The sequence below is a fragment of the Pseudopipra pipra genome, chromosome 17 (assembly GCF_036250125.1).
Source record: "Pseudopipra pipra isolate bDixPip1 chromosome 17, bDixPip1.hap1, whole genome shotgun sequence".
In the NCBI taxonomy this organism is placed as follows: domain Eukaryota; kingdom Metazoa; phylum Chordata; class Aves; order Passeriformes; family Pipridae; genus Pseudopipra; species Pseudopipra pipra.
In genome coordinates this window covers 8028106-8048409 of record NC_087565.1, presented here as the reverse complement: position 1 = coordinate 8048409, position 20304 = coordinate 8028106, and the positions used below count along the sequence as shown (strand labels likewise).

Genomic DNA, 20304 nt, shown 5'->3' with positions numbered 1-20304 from the left:
GAGGAGGGTGGTGCTCTGCAGACCCCCCTGGGAGATGAGCCTGGCTCAAGGATCCTCCCGTCCCCAGGGCAGGCGCCGGGCAAGGGCTCCAGCAGAGCTTCTGGGAGCCACACCTGGCTTCCCCCAGCACTGCCTCACTTCTGTGGTCTATTGAAATAATGGCTCCTGAAGGATGCCAGCTCAGGGTGATTGATCTCCCTTGCCAGCCAGCCGTCCCCTGGGTGGTGTAAGGGAAGGACTCCCATTTCAGACATCCCCAGGACACCAAGCTCTGTGTGTGCCACCAGCAAAGCCCAATGCTGTAACAGCAGCTACAGTCACCTGGTGGTAACTTACAGGCAGCACCTATAAAGCTCCCACTATACAGGGTGTTCACAGGCAGCCTTTTTGTACAGCACAAGAATTAGGACCCTCTGAGCCATTTTCAAAAATAACTGAAGACCCTAAATGTCCCTTGGAAAATGCGTTCCTGTTCCTCACAGTGCTGTCCCAGAGCCGGCTGTGTCCTGGTGGAATGGGGCAGAGAAGCTCTGCCTGGGTTTTCGGAGCACCCTGTAGGTTGTAGTTGGAGGGGCAGGTGGGGATGACACTGGTATATGCTAGGAAGAGACCATTCCAGAAGCTGGCTTCACTGCCTGCTCTGCTGCTGCATGGGCCCCAGGGATGGAGAGGCCAGTGTAAGTCTGCCCTCAAGCTAAAAGAGCCTACAGCTTCCTTTTCTCTATCTCTCATCCCTCCCTGCCTTCCTTCTCCCAGCTGTTTTGACAAGCTCATTTCCAAGAACCAGTCTCATGCTGGCTCAACCGGGTGCAAACATCACCAGGCTTCTTGTCTTGGGGCACCACCTCAAAACAGAGAGCTGAGAACTGGGGAAACTGAGGCAAGTGCAGCCACCAGAAAAACCCTGCAGGCTATTTTCATATTCTTTGGGAAGGACAGAAGGGACCACTGCACCCTGGACCTTTGGTTTGACCTGGTATGTTCCATGTGCAGCTCCTTGTCCTCATCAGTGCCCCATCTGTGATTTTCAGTGCCATCAGGTGACAAATCCCACAGAACAGTACATGCTCACTACAGGTACCAGTAGCCGTTTAAACAGTCACCAGCTAAAAAGAGAAAAAAAATTAGCAACAAAAGACCCACAAATAGTTGACTCTGTTCCCAGGCAAATAAAAAGAACGGTTTTGGATCGTCACTGCTGTCCCTTTGTTTACCAAATGCAGTAACAAAAAAGGGCAAGGAAAGAAAAAAATATTCCCTGATAGCGACAATTAATTGTGGGCAAAAGCAGGCTGGGACATGCCCAAGGGAAGGAGGGTCAGGCTCCGCTCGTATCTGCTGGTGACGGGAAATAAATGTGCCCAAAAGCACTTAAAAAAAAATAAATTGAAAAGACCAGCCCTGATTGCAGCAGTTAGAAGTGATATATTTTTGGCATGGAAACAAAAAGCAAATTCATAGCAGGTTTGGAGCTGATCTTACTGGCTTACATGGGATTTTATACTGAGGTAATTCTATTGTTGGCTGGAGCTACCTGATTTATGCCTGAATAAGGTCCTGATCCTGCAAACATTTACTTATGTAGTTTAGTTTTACCTTTGCTCCGAGACACCGTATTAATTTCCCTGCAGTGAGGACAGTGCCTGTCTGCAGAGCTGGGGCCTTTGCAAGAGGAAAATCTGTGTTGTAATGCTTGAAATGAAGAGGAAATCTTGCAGCAAGACATGAACTCCCACAGACACTGCCAGCCCCAGGCATGGACACCCAGGAGCTGAGCAATTGCCTCTGCAGCCCCTCTAACCCACAAGATTCGGGAGGCAGTGGGGGAACACCCTTAGTACAAACCTGCAACTTCATCGAGCTCTCAGTGAGTCTCTGCAACAAGTCGCACATAAGGCAGTGCTGTAACACTGAGTTCATTCTGATGACACCCTCTCCCTCAGGCAGACCCTTCAAACGGGCTTCTAAACATAGCAGAGACCATTTGGACTGGTTGTTTCCACACAAGAAAGTGGTATTTATTGTTTAAAACACCATGTTTGCCCTGTACCCTCCCTATCAGGCACGGTAAAAGAGAGGGATTCATCCATCAAACACTGTCCTTTGACAATGAAACTGCCGGGTTTGCTTCAAAGTGAGTAGGAGAATAAAAACCTGTCTGGGCTGAGAGGAGGAGGACCAGCAGGGAGAAGCCGTGTGCTCACACAGGAGTGGGGCAGACAGCAGCTTCAGCCCCCCAGCCAGAGAGATGTCCGGCAGAGCTGCTGCTCATGTGCCCATCACATGCTGCTAAAACCAGGCAAATGAAATAAAAAGGGGCTGTGAGTCCTGGAGCAGCTGCTTTCCTCACTGCTGCTGCCAAGCCTCCCCGAGAGCACGGCTATTCCTCGGCGCGGCGGCGAATTAATTTGCTTTACAATGGAGCCGCGGGCTCGGCGGGCAGTTGGGTGTCTGCCGCGGCGGGCACAGAGCTGCACAGCCCGGGGGGAGCGTGGGGAGACAGGAGAACCACCTGGAGCCAGCCCTGAGGGTGCTCGAGGAGGATGGAGGGGGTCCCAGAGCAAAGCCCCTTTGGCACGTCAGTCCCAGCCCTGAGCCCAGCGATCTCCACCCAGCAAAAGCTCAGACGCTGCTTGTGGACCACAGGGCACAAACCGAGGGATCACCCCCCTCCAGACACACCTGGCAAAGGGTGCCAGCAGCAGATGCGAGCTGCCAAGCCTTTCATCCCAGTGTCTCTGCGAGTCAACAGTAGTGGAGAAGAGCTGTGATGAAGGGCACTGTCTGCACCTCAGGGCCAGACCCGTGCCAGCCTGGGTCAATTAGGGGTTCCTTTGGCTGCTCTAACCCAAGTCTGCTGGCTGTGGCCAAGGCTGGGAGCATGGGGCAGCAGTGGGTCCAGCCCCTGCCTTCAGTCCACATACCCCGGTGCTGGCAGGCACTCTGGAGCACTGGGGCTTCTGTAGAGTGAGCTCCAGGACACTGCACAGGGGGAAAAAGGTCTGGGCAGCCCCACTGTGTGGTCATGGCACTGAGGCTGCAGGATGGGGCTGGAGAACACTCCCAGGGGCACCAGTGCACTTCCAGAGCAGCTCTTCTGAAATGGGATTTGCTTATGCTGTAGCCTGGAGGACCGAATATTGCCTCCCTAGAAAGATTTAAATATACTTAAAATTAGAAGGAGGAAGTGTTAGCAAAAATTTCATACTTTTGGAAGGCAGCCGGTTCGTTAGCATTACTTTAATGAGGCTCTAACCTCACTGTAATGCTTTTATTAATGCTTGTTGCTTGCTGAGTGCCAACGGCTTGGCTCCTCTCCGACAGCCCGGCTGGTCCACAAAGAGAGTGGTTTAGGGGTCCTTTGAAGCAAAACGTGAGCGCATTTACACCACAGCCAGGACAAACGACAGTTGGTGAGATGAGACAGCCCAAAATTCACCAGATGGTGCCCAGAGCAGGCGATGCAGTGAGAGAGAGAGAGAGCAGGGTGGGCAGGAGGGGATACAGGAGGGAACAAGCGAAGGGAGAAGACAAAATGTTCGTTATGCCACCGGCCCCACTGACACCATTCCCGTCGGCTGCAGTTGGGTCAGGGTGAGGGCCAGGACAATGAGCAACGACAGGGCATCAAAGCCTCACGTGCTGGAGATTTGGTGACAAGGGAAGACAGGGGGAGCTGCAGGATCCAGGAGGTAGGTCCCAGTAGCTGAGCACTCAGCCTGCTCCCCCCTCTCTACGCCTGCAGATACCTTGTGTGCTTTAAGATCACAGCTGCATCCAGCCCAGATCTCACCAGAGACCCTCTTTGGCCAAATGTGAGTCCTTAATCCAAGCAACTTTCAAACACTCATGGCACCTGTACCCTAAAAGCCCCAGTGTGACTGTGGAGGGATAACCTGTGCCTTTGAGGTGCCCCCCGCACCACCGTGGAACTGGTCTGCCTCAGGGAAACCCAGGAGAGGATGGAGTCACTTCTCCAGTTCCTGTGCCCTGCACATGCCCTTGTCCATGCCCCTGTTGGCTGCAGAAGGGAGGAAGGGACTTTGCCCCCTTCAGCCCTGCCCAGCCAGTGGAGCCCACCTGCTTGCAGGGTGATGCCCAGACATGCTGGGCACACCTCTCAGATGTGGCTGGGGACAGAAGGACAAGGATTACCCCAGCAGCTGCTGGGACACACTCCCCCACACCTCCTGGGAGGCGAGGTGAGCATATGCCGTATGTTTCTCCTCCTGTTCCTAGAAACACTCTGAATAGAGGGATTAAAAATTACCCACTGCAGCCTGAAACAACAGAGCCAGGGCGCCGGCTGATATTCCAGCACAGCGGAGAACAGGTGGGCTGCTGCTTCCACGATGAGCAGGAATGGGAACAGCTTGTTGGAGAGTCTCGCTGTGACTGTCTGTGGGGCCACCCCTCCCAGAGCCACTGCTCAGCCGGAGCAGAGGCATCAAAGGCACTCCCTGCCACCTCCCTGCTCCAGGCTGGCCAAGAGCCAACGCTATTTCCCAGCAGCACATCCCAGCCTGCGGCGCGGCACGTCCCCATCCACGCGCTCACAGGTGGGTCTGGCCCAGGCTGAGCCAAGGTTTTTCCTGCACACACGAGGTGGGCAAAGCAGCAAAGAGCTGGACTGATGCTGCCTCAGCACGGGCTCGCTGGAAAACCCTCCTCACTGCTCAGAGGTGCCTCTGCACCCTGGAACGTGCTGAGAGGGACCTCATGCCAGTCCTGGAATCACAGCACAGAGCCAAGTCCAACCAGGAGATGGGTCTGGCGTCTCACCGCTGTCCGAGGATGATTTCAGAGACAAACAGTGAATCCTCAGCAAAGTTCAGTGCCACATCATAATCTTGGCTCTTCCTTCAACTGAAATAAAGCAGAATCTAGGAATGAAAAGGAAACACAAAATAAAATAGGGCAAAATGGAATGGCAAATGCTGTGCAATTTTCATCTGGAATTTACAGCAGCATCTAAAGCTCAGTCACACCAGACAGCAAATGCTTGTTCCAAGCACAATAAAATAATCCCAGAATAAATCTTTTCAGTTTCTACTGGCCCCATCCAAACCTTTCCCACACTGACAGTGAAACCTTGCAGGTCTGCTGGGGTCCAGGCGTCACTTTGCGCACGTGAGCAATGTCATCCTGGGGCATTGGGGCTGCCAGCCCAAAACACCACATTCTGGTTCCTGTGGTAAAATACAAGAAACTTGATATTTTAAATGGATTTTGTCCAGTTCATAAAGCAGAATCATGCTGTCCTAGTCCAAAACAGGAAAATGCGTTAAAAACTGAGCACAGCTGTAAACAAGATGCACATTGGTAGGGCTCATCACCCTGGCAAGGGATAATTGTTCTCAAGTTCAATCAAGGTAGAAGGTGGGGATTTGGAAGCATTGCATCCATGGCACACTTCCCTGCTTTGTCACATCACACTAAACACTCGATAAAAGCTCCCTTTGAAGAGGAGCCAAGTCTGTCCTTGCTTCGCTACAGAGATACTGCACTGGCTTTGCTGAGCCACCTTCCAGTTGTGCAGAGCATTTGTAAGAGCTAGAAAAAGGGTAGGAGTGAACAAAAATGTTGCAGTTCAAAGAACAGTACAAAAGACAGAGCAGTAATTAATTATTAGGGTTTGCCTCTATTTTTTTGCCAGCAGTGGGATAAACAGACTGTTGGTAAAATGTATTATTAAGGACCCTGCCTACTCCACAGATTTGAATATGTGTCTTTAAAATATCCAAATATCACTTGCTATCTTCAAAATCACGAGATTGGTAAGAAAATCAAGAGATTAAAAAAAATAGCAGTAACAAAGGGTTTTCTTTTGTGTCTTTCATTCTGAGGTGTTGGTCTGCCAAGCTAATTTCAATAGAAACTCAGTTAAAAGAAAATAAAAAAGGGAAGGTGAGACTTTCCCATGATTATACCAGAAGTTCAGTTTCCCAGGAAAGCGAATCTGTACTGTGATGAGATCACTTCCAGCTGATGAATCCCAAGTTTGTTTTTAGAAGGCTAAAAACAACAACAAAAAAATAAGATTAAGAAAAAAAGCAGCACCCAAAAGCAGATCACTTGCACATTGGGTATCTGGGCCCAGCCAGAGCACATGAAGTACGTGCCATCTCCCCTGCTTTCCAGTTAGGGCAAAGTGATATTGGTCTTCCTTAGAGAATTCATACTTGGGCAGAGATGTGAGTGGTGACTGATCTGCTGCCTCCGCCACACAAGGAGCTGCCCAATTTTCTCCTTGTGAAAACCCTTCGATTTGTCCTCTGATGTGACCCACACCCCAGCCAAGAGCAGGACTGGCTGGATGGCAGTCCCACTCCAGGGCTTTCCTCCTGGCAGGCACGGAGGAGTCGTTGTCCATCACTCACCAGCCAGGGCACAGGGAAGGCAGGAGCTTGCTCATTTCTGCCTCTCGCATTAGCACGGGCTGATGGAGATATCATCTTCCTCCTGCCTCTGCCAGCAGCCCCACCCCAGAGCCCAGTGCTGCACAAACAGCCTCTGCCCACCAGGTCCCTTTCAGCCCGTGCCCAGTTCCTCCAAGCAGGTGTTGTTTGCTCTCACATCACAGCCCTTGTTTGGAGAGGAGGTGACCACAAAAGCTCAACATCGTTGCTGTTGATTCTCAGCCCGGGTTTTGTTGCAATGACCAAGTGAGTGGCAGCAGGTTGGTCCTTCGACTTATTTTCTGCTGGAAGGGGACATCAAATATTTGCTTTCCAAAATATTTGCAGCAGCTCCACTACAATTAACAACATCAACTGAAATGTTCAAAAGGGTAGGGGAGTGCTCCCGTGCCTTTGCTCTCTCCCGAGCTTTGCTAAGATGATCCAGAAACTCTTGGGCTTCGTTGCTTTGCCATGGAGTGCATCTCACGGGCAACACATATGATGGGCTTCCCTTTGGTTTCACTGGAAGATGCCTGCAGGACTGGATCAGGGACTCCTGCTTCCTATTCCATACCTTTGCAGCTCTTAGGGAACAGCTTTCACTAACATGATGCAGAGCAGTTAATGGACTGACTAAACCAATGCTATTGCAGCAGAACAACTCAGGCCTTGCATTTCAGGAACAAAACTGCCTGAGGTTATGTGCTAATTACAGACTACTCCTATCATTCTAGTTTACATTGCAGGACACCGTCCAAACCACCAACCAGAGGAAGAGTGTCTTATCTTCGATGTGAGGAAGCTCCAGCTGTGATTGAGCATGGATGTTGCATTCAAGGTGAATTTAGGGGAGGGTTCCACTTTAAATGGGGAAGCCTGAGCCAAGACCTCCTCTGTATGAGCTACACAGTCTGTTCAGTAGCTGGTGTCAGTAGCAGAGTTACCAAGTGAAGTGTCTCCATCTGAGACCTCCATAAATGCACTGAATCCCAGATAAGTTTTCCCTCTCTCAAAACACACTCACATAATGGCCAAATTTCAAGAGCAGACTTGGAATTCTGGAGGCAAAATTCCCCATTGCTGAGATGTGTAAAGGCCTTTTTTCTCTGAGGGACTCGCAGTGTCTCCAGACGTGGCAGAGGCAGTGGGAGAGGGGTTTTCTTCCAGGCAGGAATCATTGCTCACTGCTGCAATAGATATTCAAAGCCACAACTCAGCATAAGCTTTGCAAAAGGGAGACACCTACACAAACCACGGGATTGCTTGGGACTGAGTGCTGCATCCAAAAACCTGCTAGTGAAACGTCATTTACCTGCAGGGGGAAACATGGGATGGCAGAGAATGGGTCCATCCAACCAGGCAAGTCTGAGATAGAGACTCTGGTGAGTGGGTGCAAGCCATGGCAGTCTCCTCCCCAGCTCTCACTCCTCTTCATCCCCTCTTCTGGATGACTGACAACAGGCAATCATTTAGGAGGGGATTTTAACTCAGTGCAATCGATCACTGAGAGGATCAGGCCCACAGATCTTGCAGGGTGTGACTCAGTGCTAAGTGCCTTTTATTCTGCAATCTTCTAGGCAGAGACTATGCTTTTGGCTTCATGTACTCTGCAGTTTCTCTCTTTTCCTTCTTTTTTTTTTTTTGCCCCTTGTAAAGACTTTGCTATGTCAGAATCTGTCAAACAACTCCTTGTGCCATGTTTTCACAAGAATCCTACTTGCTGGCCACTGCCAAGCTCCCTTTTAAACAATACTCAGTGAAGCATTGCACTGCCTGTGCTCCGCTCTCTCATGCCATATTTAGACAAAAGCCAGGGAATTCCCTGCCCTCCATGAGGGCTTGAATGAGCGCATTCTTCTCCCACCTCAACTAAAAATGTATGTGCTCTCACCAGCCAGGCCTTCTACCCAGCTTTATTTTTAATTTATTTCACACTTTGATTATCTACCTAGAAATCAGAAGGGGGGGGGGGAAGGAAAATGTAAAGAAAAAAAATTAAACAAGTGAATGTGAACAAAGACACATTCTTAGTCCCACTTGGTGCATTCCCAAAGAGGCCAAAACCCGGCAGCAGTGGAAACAAAACACCCAGGCCCCACACTGACACACGTGGCAACAAAACACCCAAACTCCACACCCCCCACCACCTGACTGCACAGCTGACAACAGCTGGATCATGGCCACAGGTGGCCTTTGGTGCTTTGGCCCAGGGTAGGCAAACAGCAAAGCTAGAGCTGATATTGATGCAGATTTGACAAGGGGGGGTTCTGGCAACGCACGAGGACCCAGAGCCACCTGAGTCACTGGGGCATCAGATTCCCGTGGAGCAAAGGAAACCCCCCATCAGCAGGACACAGGGCAGGGTGTGCAGAGCCACAGCAGGGAGCTCTGTGATTGCACACACAGCCCTGCACGTTCCCATTCACACTGGCAAAAGCTGGAGTGTGAGGGCTCTTTCCTGACGCTGCAGAAGTCAATGGGGCTGCAGATCCTTCTGGAGCGGCTATTGAAACGCCACATTCCAGAGCACTGTGCTAATCGCTTTCAGCCAGCCCTCCAGCATCACTCCACTCACTGATGTTTAAATTCTTTGCCATACTTTTGTCCACAGCGCATGGGCCCCCCAGATTTTTTGACATGTGGTTCTTCTGCTCACTGCCAAGTCTGCTGGGAGAGGATGTCAGCCTCACAGGACCAAAACAGATGCTGTCCATGCACTAACTCTGTTGGAAAAGCTTCAGATAAAGGCTCATCTGCCCTCCTACCCTGCTCCACAAACACTAAAAAATATTCATTATATCTGCCCCATGAACCTACTTAGGAGAAAATTTGAATCCCGAAATTGAGAGTCAGAGCACTGTCGAGTAGAGTGCACGTGGCCTGAAACAGGGGATGAAATACTCTGAAAAACAAGGCAGAATTTGCACTAGATTTTTGTTTTCATATACATACATATATATAAAATCTACCACAGCTATCTCAAATATATCCATAATGCTGGTAGTGATGATGGTGACCTTACTGCAGACTGGATGCAGACAGGCACCTTTTAACTGCTGTCATTTAATTCTGTTCAGTGTGGCTTGAGCTGACATCATAACTGAGGCATCACTCAAGCCTTGACTAGCCCAGTGCTCCTGGTGTTATTGCTGCTGCTGGGAGCATTCTGGGGACAGTGAGAGAGGAAAGAAATGATATGGACAGAGCTATAGTGTTATGAAATGCACCCTTAGGATCATATGTTCAAAAGCACTCAGTTCCCATTTAGGAACCTAAATGAAGTTGGCAGGATTTCAGAAGTGCTCAGCATCCATCAGCTCCTACTGAGAACATGCTGAGCTCTTCTTAAAATTGTCAGAGAAAAACAATTCAAAGATAAGAGCCAGCTTGTGGCTTACAACTAACATCATTTTATGGGTCTTCTGAGGAGTTTGGCAAGAGCAAGAATAGCTGCTTTCACAGATATTGTATATGAATCCACATCTCAAAGCATGGGGTCAGCTCTATAAGCAGCCACCTCACTGGCTGCCTCTTGCAAGAGCTCTGAACCCCAAGGAGAATTTTCCACTTTGTGTCAGAATGATTCCTTCATAGCACTTAATAAGTGGGAGTTTGCATCTGATCATGCCAGGAGCAACCACATCAGCGGAGCTGAGAAGGACCAGTTTGAGTACCTAACAACTCAGAACATAACCCACAGTGCTGCAGGCAGGGCAACTGTGAAAACATCTGGAGAAGTGTACTAATTTAGTCTTAACTTGTATTAGTTTTTGACATATAATTAGTAGCAGAACTCAATGTCAGTTGGTACCTTTTGTCTTTGAACGCCCAAGAGCTCTTTGTTCTGTGAGTGAGAAGGATGCCTTCTCCCAGGGGTGACACAGTTTGCCTCACACAGTCATGGTTGGGCCAACACCATGGAAACCTTCAACAGACTGAAAGATCTGTCAAATCTCTCCAAACACTTCCAGAGGCATCAATCCAGCAAAGAACTTAATCACTGCAGCAGTATCACTTGCCCTCCTGGAATCACTGATCTATTTAAAAGAGAGGTTGTGAATTCAAATCCTCCGCCTGCTCACAGCTCCTCCAGCCTTGAACCAGATGAGCCTTGGGGCCACACCAAAAATACCCCAAAGCACAGCAGCTTGTGTCAGGCTTCAGCTCACCCAGGGATATGTTATGATCCTTGAAGGGGGCTAAGAACAAATTCTTCTTATTAAGATCCTCTTTTTTCACAGTGTCCTTCATCTTACATTGAGATTCCAGAAGTTGTCTTACTTCTGGAATCCTTACTTTCCAGGTATTTCAAAGGTTACAATGCCTGTCTGCCCCTTAGCTTGTTATGTTGCTGGATCTAATTCCACAGAAAAACTCCAGAGATTCTTCTAGGAACAGCAGGAGCTGAAGGATCTGATGAATCTTGCTACAAATAGGTCCCTTGACTCACCTTGGTCTGGGAGGTGGGGCTGTAATTCAATCTGCTTTCCTATATGAGATTGCTACATCTCAATCAGAGCTGCCATAGGACACTAACACTCACAGGATTAGGACAATACTTTTTCTTTCTCTTTAGCTTAGGAGAAGTTTTGGGTTTCTTCAAGTCAAAATCCCATCTACTGAAGGTGGAGGCAAATGTACTGATTCCAGAGAAGCCCCTGCTCCTAGCCCAGCTCAAAGACTCAGGAGAGAGATTAAACATTGTGCAATCAAGCACTGCCAGACTTAACAAACTCTGGCCATGTTGATTTGCTTCCTGACATCTCAACGTGAAGGCAGAACAACAGAAAAAAGCATAGCAGTATTTTCCATTCTGACTAAAACAAGTAGTTCAAAATATGCATGAATTTAATTTGTCACTCCTCAAACATAACGATTCATTATGATTCATTACTCCTAAGTATTCGAGCTCATTTTCTACAGCTAATTAACCTTGTAGGCAACACTTCACTCAACAGAGGATCACTTTATTCCCACAGGAAAGGCTGCAGTCTCTGCTGCCTTCTACAAAACATGCTTGCCATGGTTTGGTCAAGGGGCCCTGCTGCCCTTTCTCTCCTGAATTTGCTGAACAGTGACAGCCTGAGAAGTCTCATTTAGAAAGAAATGGAGAATTCTCCACGTCAGTGAGCAGCATGTGCCCAACCCAAACACAGTCTCTTTGGTAGCACAGAAGGGCCAGTTGACCATTACTGCAGCCACTGGAGGTTAACAAATACTCATCCTTTGCACAGCTGAGCTGTGCTCAACTAGGCAGGAGAGAGGAGGGTGAGAAGGAAGATAAAGACACTAACACTCCTGGAGCAGCAAGAGGAATGGTGAATAGTGCAGCTCCCTGGGATGATGCCCTGTCCTAGGGAAGGCAGTGGCTCACACAACTGTGTGGAGTTTGGACAAGACCTTTGAGTCTTTCTCTTGGTCCCTTTTATCCCCTGCTCAGATTTAAACATCCTCTCAACTTCTCATGTATATTTAGACCAGACAAAAAGACCATTAAAATGCCAAGGAGGCTTTCATGACAATAGTTTTGTTATATTAAACCAGCTCCAATTCTAAACTCTGCTTCTGTGAAATTACTCATTGGACAGAACACTTTAATCCTGAATTACTAATTAAGTGCTGCTCTCACTGTCAGATGATTGCTGTTTTCACAGGTCAACCACCGCAGGAAGGGGAATTTTAACAAAACATTGCCTGACCCCAGGGATTTACAGGCAGCTGCTTCTGCATTAGGTACCATGGTATAAAGTCACACATTCCTCATTATAGAAGTCTTCATAAAGTACCAGTGACAAGACCTGAGTACTGCTGCTGCTTTTGAAACACTAAATGCCATTTCACTGCTCCCACAGACTGTAGGACAGCGCAGCCCGAGCGTCACCCAGTGAAACCCAAGAGCTGTGTCCATTTTTAGAACCAGCCTGCCTGAAGATATGTTGCATTATCTGGGCAACACGTAAGGGAACAAGATGAACTGCAGCTCCCCCAGCCACTTATTTACCTCCTGTTTAAACAGAGCCTCTGCAGCCGCTCCGCTCCCCTCCCATGCACCCACTTACTCGGCACCTCGTGCAGGGCTGCCACTCTATTTTTAAGGGCCTGCTGCTGGCTTTCATCTGAAGCTGCCTGATTTTTTTTTTTTTTTTTTTTTTTTTAGCTCCTGTACTCTTTAAACCTATTTAAAACATGTTGGTAGATAAAAGCAGTGAGGGGACATATAGCAAATGCATCATGGTTAGCATTGCAAGTGGAGATTAAGGCAAGAGATACAACCCAAACAGAATAAAAAAAACATCTAAACTCAATGATTAGGGCCAAACAGCAGCTGTCCTTGCTAAGGGAAGCATCTCCCATGTACTCAAAGGGGGGTTATTTGAAGACTTTAGGGTTTGTTCAGGCAGCAAACACTCTGTGGTGCTCACAGTGAAGAGGAACAGCGACTGACAGCTGTGAGGAGTCCTGTCAGTGCATGTGGTCCCTGCAAGGCATTTTGAAATTGTCCAGGGTTTGCCAGGGGGTTAAAGGCTCTGCTGGTTCCAGTTCTGAGCCAATACGAGCAGCAGTGCAGTCAGTGGACTTGCACAGTCACACAGGAGGAGGAAATACTGGTAGGGGAGTCTCCAGCACTGTTCTCTCTGCAGGAAGGTGGAAGGGTGCCAGAAACACACAGCATGAAAATTCACTGTCCTCCCCCATAGCTGCAGTTGTGCCCCAAACCAGGATGCACTTAACACCCTTGAACAGGGAGACTGGCTTCAACCTTGAGCCTAAAACCCCCAGCAACTCTCAGCAGTAACTAGAATGACACTGTTGGGGCCATGAACACTGACAAGCCACTAGACGTAAATAGGGATGATGGTTGACTACACTGATACATTACCAACAATATTGAAAACCACTTCCAAAAGTTCACATTTTGGTAGCTTGGAGATTTTTTACCCCATGCCTTTGATCTCGAGTTTTCTTGGCTAATATTCAGATGCCAGGCTCTGTCACCACTCTAGAGCTGCCCTGAGCACCCTGTGGATGCTCCTGGAGTTCCTGACACACACACCTGCCTCTGCTGCACTGTGCAGACTGAGCTCAGCTCCATTTCACATTCAGGACACCTCTGAGAACTGGTTGAAACGAGGACTCAGTAACGCTTCCATCAGATGCTGATGGGCCTTTTTGTGCCAGGAAAATGGATGTGTGCAACAACAGTAAAAGTGCCTGGAAGTATCCCAAAGCCTGAGCGAAATGGGGGAATGTTGAGCGGCATCAAACAAAAGGAGAAGTGATTTAATCTCCACAGATGGGGAGAGGGGAGCAGTGTCAGGAAAAGCAGGAGAATGAGATTAGCTGGGCAATAAAACAAAAACGAGCAAGAGGTGGAGCGAACTGTGCTGAGATAAGAGGAGGTGGATTACAGGGCTGGCAGATGGAAGGGGAGCAGGCAGCCAAACAGTGAACAAAAAACAGGTAATAAATCTGGAAAAATTGTCATCAACAATGTTAAATACCATTTCCAACCCATTTTCTCCAAGGAGGTAAGTGGTTATGGCAGGGGGATGTACAGTGAAACCCTGTGCCATTCCCTCAGGGTGCAGTGACCCTGCCCTGTGACCTTCAACCCTGGCCACTGCAAATGGCCACCAAGGTGTGTTTGGTTGGACTCTAAACTCTTGCAAGACAGCCAGAATGCTTTCTGACTCATGGATAAAGCACCCCTGTAACACAAGCGGTGAAAGAAATTGCTTCTTTCTGGAGGGCCTGACCATCCATTTGACTCAGGCTAATTCAGGAAAGCGACACATCGTCTCCTTTGCTGCTAAGAGGAGCATTTCCTCAAGCCTTGCTGGAGCACATTAGGCTGGGTATCTCAGTTCCGGATGATAAGGCCGCTTTTATCAAGAAACCCTCATTAATGCAGTTCAACTGGTAACAGGTGATTGATAACAAGCAGACATTTGACCGCTATTTAAGTCATTAAGCCCTTGACCACCGAGTTTTTGGAGGATATAATCTCTAGAATATCTTTGGCTGTGTCATTTTAGAAAAGCCATGCTGCAGCTTTCCAGGTCTGTCATTCCCCCATGAATCCCTCAACCTTCCATCACCACAGGTGGATCAGTGCCTGCTGGCAACATCTATCTCAGTTCTCCCTATCTCAGGAGGATACTTGAAATCATTTATTTGTTGCTGTACTTTGAGACTGGGAGAGAAACAATATTATCTGGGTACTTAAAAAAAAAAAGGAAAATTAATGGACAAAGATAAGTAATTACCTTATGAGTCTCAGACTTCTTTGGGGTAGGGAGAGCTTTTTGTTCTGCACTGTTGCAGTGCCTGGTCCTGCAGGGTTTCTGTCATGGTGCCATTGCAAGGCAAAGGAACAGCAGTGATGGCTCATATGTCATTGCAAACATCTATGTGGAATAATAAATACCTGGTTTGAGTTCACAAATTCCCACCCAAATGTGGGGCACAGTCAGATTAACCCCATTGCTGCTGAGCTGGGTTACATGTCTGCCCCTTCCTAATTCCCAAAATGGATACATCTTCTTCCTCTGCCCCTCAAGCTTATTTAATGTCTCTATAACCTTCAGCACAACCAGGAAAGGAGACAAGCAGCATGGGGGGTGTAGTCTGGGGAGAGATGGGATCAAGGGGAAGGCAGGGAAAGCCTTGGTCAGGAGATCATCCAAGAGCCTTCTTGAAAATCCCCATTCATTCTAACTATCAGGAATAACAAGCATTCGACCATGCTGAAATGAGTGCATTTAAGAGTGTTTGCTTTCCTAGGAAAGCACTGTGATTAGGCAGTTCTTGGATAGACTGTGGGAGTTAAGTGCAGGAAATTCAATACCCTCTGTTATATACCAGAGGTCAGGCTAAGGGTCCCTTCAGATCTAAACCATAAATTTAGCAAACTATTACCAAAAAAGCCCCTCCAAAACCCCCTCCAGTCTTCCATTCAGCTTCTAGAAAACTCTTAAATAACAAGATCTGATTGTTGAAAATTAGCAAAGAGGCCAAAACCATCCGGACTCTACATCTGACTCCAGTTTTTATGGCACTTATGCTCCCTGCCAAGCCCCTGGCAGCCAGGGAGGCTCTGGAAACAGCATTCCCTGAAGATGCCCAGAGCTGTAGCCAAAGGGCCCAGGGCTCCCTACTCCACAGGCACTTGCTCCTCATCTGACCTCAGAAGCTGCTGTATTTCACACACTGTTCCTCCCTCACCCAAGCTGGGAGGTGGGACAGCTCATCCTGCTGGAAAACATAAGTAAAACCATTGTCTAAACACAAACCCTGCACCCTGCACCCATCCAGCACAGAGAAAAGGGGCTTGAATGAATGTTCAGGCTGAAAGTGGCCCAGGAGGGCAGCCTGGGACAGCAGTTCCAGAGGGGAGGTTTTATGGGAGGACATCAGCACACAGCACCAGGCAGAGAGTGCCCAGTGCTTTCTGAGCTGCCCAAATCCAGCCCATGAGGCTGCATAAGCTGTAGCTGAAATCAGTTGTGTCAGGTCCTAGCACCAGGTGTTATGAGGAGGTGATTTCCACCATGGGATTAGCAGCCTGATATACAGCACATACTCACTGCAAAACTGTGATCATATCAAAGCTCCATCTGTACTCAGGCTGGAGCTCAGAGCTATTAATGACTACTGGGGTAGAGCTAAGAATTTTTTCTTACTACCACTTAAATAAGCTTCCTATACCTTGAAAACGAATCATTCTTTTTTCTTTAATGATGTGTATATACATACAATTTTTTTTAATATAGATAATATATACACATGTAGGGAGAGGGACAGTTGCACAGATTTTAACAAACAGAATATTTAAAGTTCTGTGTTTATACTTTTCTCTAGAGGAGCTCAACTGTTCTCTGCTTGGATGCAAAGACACATACTTGCACTCTAGGTATTTTTGGTCAGAAGGAAAAGATAAATAGATAGTGTATTTCAAACGTCACACTTTCAGCTGGCCTTATCTAACTTTGGTCAAGAATTTAAAGCTTTGCACTGGACGCTAGCACATTTTAAGCTTGAGCTGTAACTCTCTTCTCCTGACAAGAATTTGCTGCTAACTGAGCCTATCTGTGACATGGGAACCAAGGCTGTCAAACTCACTTCACTTATTAGTTATGAAATGGGAAAAAACGGTAATCTGTGGTGTCACATGGAAACATGAGTGCAGCGGTGACACAGCCCTTCATACGGTGTCAGCACTAAAACCAGAGTATAGATTATCTGGAAAGTAATAAACACCAATCTCGTGATTCTATTCTGGGCTGGTTCTGTGACAAAAAAGGCAAAAAAACCCCCCAACCTAAACCATCAAAACAAAAGCAGAAGCTGACAGCCCAAGGCAGTTTGCAGTCCTGTCCCACCAGCCATCCCAGGAGGGCATCCATGCCCTGGACACACATGACTGCCCTGAGCCTCCCACCCCCGAGGTCAGCACAGATGCTCGGAATGGCTCATTCTAATCTTCAGCACGTCAAACCTTATTAGCTGATTTTATTAAATCTCTCTCCAAACATCTCTGAAGTAACACTTGGTGTTGCTGTATCCCAAAATAGCCGCTCAGTATGAGCTTTGGCAGCCAGCACAGAGGCTGGATGAGACCCTGGAGAGTTGGATTAAGAAGGAAACTCACAGCCTAACCTGTTTGTCCTTGCAACTGGCACAGCCTCTTTCCAGCCCCAAAATGCCCCCAGACCTCTTTTACCTCAGGAACTCTTCAAGCATCCCTGCTCCTCTGGCTGCCTTGAGCTCCAAACTTGGCGCAGGACAAAATCCTGCTCACAAATAACTCCAGTCGTAGAAGATTTGCACTGGGACCCAAACTGTACAGCTGCAGGAACCCTCCACCACTGTGCAGCCCTCATGACTCTTCCTGTTCAACAGGCCTTATTTCTGCTGTCTGAGAGGTGAGATACCCATGAGACAGAGGCCCCCTGCCACTGTTAATTATTAAAAGCATTTATCACTGAATCTATAGCAATGGGCGGGTGGCAAATCTTTCGCGAGCCATAAAATTTCCATGCAAGAACTTCTCAGGGGAAAGAGCTGGAGGAAATCATAGTACATTTTAAATGTAATATGAATTCTTATCAGTGCCTGTTTTGACACAGTTTTAACCTCTGACTACAGAGGTTTACAATTTAAAAGACATCTGGTAACTGATGATTTTAAAAGACATCTGGCAAACGATGATTTTTCAAAGCTAGATGTCCATTGCATACATTCAAATGAGCTTGAAAAAAAGCACAGGCACATCTGGTGTCATGAATCAGAGCTCAGAAAAATCCACATTCGCTGTTGCAACGTTGCTGGTTCTGCCAGTGGTGAAGTTGCAGGTGAGTGAAAGCAGCACAGGCCTGACCTGGTGGCTGGAGGGACCAGATAGGCAGGTGCCCTCATGGGCTGAGCAGTTTGGAACTGGACTGAGGGAACTTTTGCCAGCTCTTCAGCTGCATCCCAGGCTTATGATGCCTCCTGCCTTCCCAAAGGACACCCTCTATTTCTTAATTCCATGCCAATTCTTTTGGGGTGTGCAGTGGCCACTGGATTGGTAAACCTATAGCCACTGTATTGCTCGCTGCTGAGAAGACCAACATCAACAGCAACAGGCCCAGGATAGCCAAAACACCCTCTGCCTGCAGTGTTAGTGCACTGTGTTAGTGCTCCTGCAGAACAGAGCACAAGGGGAACCATGGGGCTTTCAGTTACCATTTACTTTCAGCTGGATATGAGCAATGTGGTAACACAAATGAGTGGCTGTTCATCCACCAGCACAGCCCCCAAGCTTCTGTGTAGCCTCCCTCCAGGTCTGGGGGTCTTTCTGCTGCTTCCCATCAGATCTATAAGCAATGGTGGTCCTGTGATACAGCAGGTCTATGGCTTGGTCCTCAACCCATCCTTCCTCTTAGGGCCAGGCCAGCAGCCTGGATCACCTTTCCTTATCCCAAATAACACCTTTTTTCACCCATCCCTAGAATTATTTACATCTTTTCCATAGAAGAAAAATGGTCAGACTCAGCCCTGAGTCAAAAGATCCTCATTTGGTCCTGGATGTGTTGAGAGCATAGGTCACACACCAGAGCTGGAGCACAGAAAATCCTGGCTGTGTAAGTACCAGGGAATTCTGCCAAAAAGACCAGGGATTTTTTTCTGTAGTTGGCCCTTGGAGAATGCTTTCTTTGACATGCACACACAAAAAAGTATATAGAAAAAATCCTGTCTTGCAAGCTTATGAAAGCATGGCCATGTGCCATGGAGGCTAATGGGCTCCCCACTAATGCATCATACAACTCAAATGGCAGGAACATACTCTAAGAAGTCCTCAGCCCCTCTTGTCTTTTTTTTAATTTATTTTGGTTTGTTTTAAATAAAGCCATTAGACCCTTGAAAAAGCAGCCATTACAAACTATGGGAAGGAGTTTTCCAAAGTGCTGAGCAGCTCCTCACAAAACCAGAAGGAGAGTTTTCCACAGAAAGTTTTCCATGTTATCCTTGCACAGAAGAAAACACCGAGAGGGCAAAACTCTGCCTTTGATGGTGTGGGAAAAAGGTCCAGTCTCAACTGAGCAAGGTGTGAGTTCCCTCTTCCCTCCCATCCCTCCCTATTCACCAGCGTCTATTCTTCTTCTGTTGTATTTGATGGGAATCCTCTGGCTCCAGCAAGGGGAGGCTCAGCCCACAGTTTCCCAGCTGTCACTGTTCTCCAGGGTTCTTGCTATTTGGAGATTTTCCTGCAGCCAGGTTGGCTTAATTCCAACAACTAGGAATGAGCTTCCTGAGACATCCCACACCCCCCCTTATCGCTCACTGTCTTAAACAAGCTTGACCTTTTGATTGATTTGAACTTTGGACAGCATTAAAACACTTGTTCTAGCAGATGAGGTTGGTCCCTCAGCTTTCTGCTGTGTGTAATGGGGCAGTTAATGCTACAGCAGTTTTAAATCATGGCATATTCCCAATCACGAGGACAGAGAAAGAAACAAAGCTCACCAGAGGTTGTCCCCTGACATCAGACTGGGCCAGGCTTGTGTTTCACAGCTTCAGCTTTCAGCTCCTGCCTCATGGTTACTTCTTCTACTGCATATTGCAAAGAAAAAGAAAGCTTTCAAATACTGTAGAAAAAGTTCTTATCCCTCGATCTTCCTCTCCTCTCTATCATCCCCTCCTGATTTCCTGAAGCCATCCACGCAAAATCCCTGGAAATGCCTCCTGCAAAGGATGGTTGTGTCACTGGTGACCTTGAGCAGAGGTTTCTAATAACCAACAACGACAAACAAAAGGAGTAAGAAAACATTTCTATGGCATTTAACATAGACTTGGAAGGAAAGATATTTTGCCTAAACAAATAAATATTCCTCAAGCTGCCACAGGCCAGAATTTGTAACATCACGCTATATGTCAGACTTGGAAAACAAAAAAGCCCAACTGGAAATGGATTACAAAGAGCAAGTTGAAAGAAATGCAAAAACCAGCCACACGGGGAAAACCACACTGGAGTGAACCCAAATCTTTTCATCATTCTAGAAGTATTTTATGTTAACGTGAAGAGGAATTTATTCTTTTATTAATGCAGGATTTTTTTCTCTGCCATCTATTCAGGACTCAATACAGACAAATAAAAGCGCTGTCAGTGACTTCATTGCTCTCAGTTTTATATAAAGGGGTTGGACACACACTAATGAGTATTTCTTGGAGCCCTGTGACAAACAGGAGTAATGATGGGCCACTTCTTTTCCTGCTTGTAGAAGAATGCTCATGAGTTTAAAAGATCCAATAATGTTGGCTTATTTACAGTTACAGTTCTAAAAACTACAAAAGGAAATCTTAGTTGTAGTAGGGGAATTTACAGATAAACCTCAGCACTGAGAAACAGTTTTTCTTCAGT

The 20304-nt window shown here is 47.5% G+C and overlaps 1 long non-coding RNA gene across 4 annotated transcripts in view; it reads right to left on the bottom strand.

Annotated features, from left to right (window-relative positions):
- Nucleotides 1-4: 4 nt before the first annotated feature.
- Nucleotides 5-20304, bottom strand: part of LOC135423666 (uncharacterized) — a 32105-nt gene continuing 11805 nt past the window's right edge. Inside the window, exons 3-5 of one of the 4 annotated variants that reach the window (XR_010434880.1) lie at nt 19410-19496; nt 5931-14809; nt 5-5189 (exon numbers count right to left, since the gene is read on the bottom strand). This is a non-coding gene — a long non-coding RNA (uncharacterized LOC135423666). Of the gene's footprint in view, nt 14810-19409; nt 19497-20304 lie in introns of all 4 variants that reach the window. The other 3 variants (XR_010434878.1, XR_010434879.1, XR_010434877.1) reach the window with 3 other exon arrangements.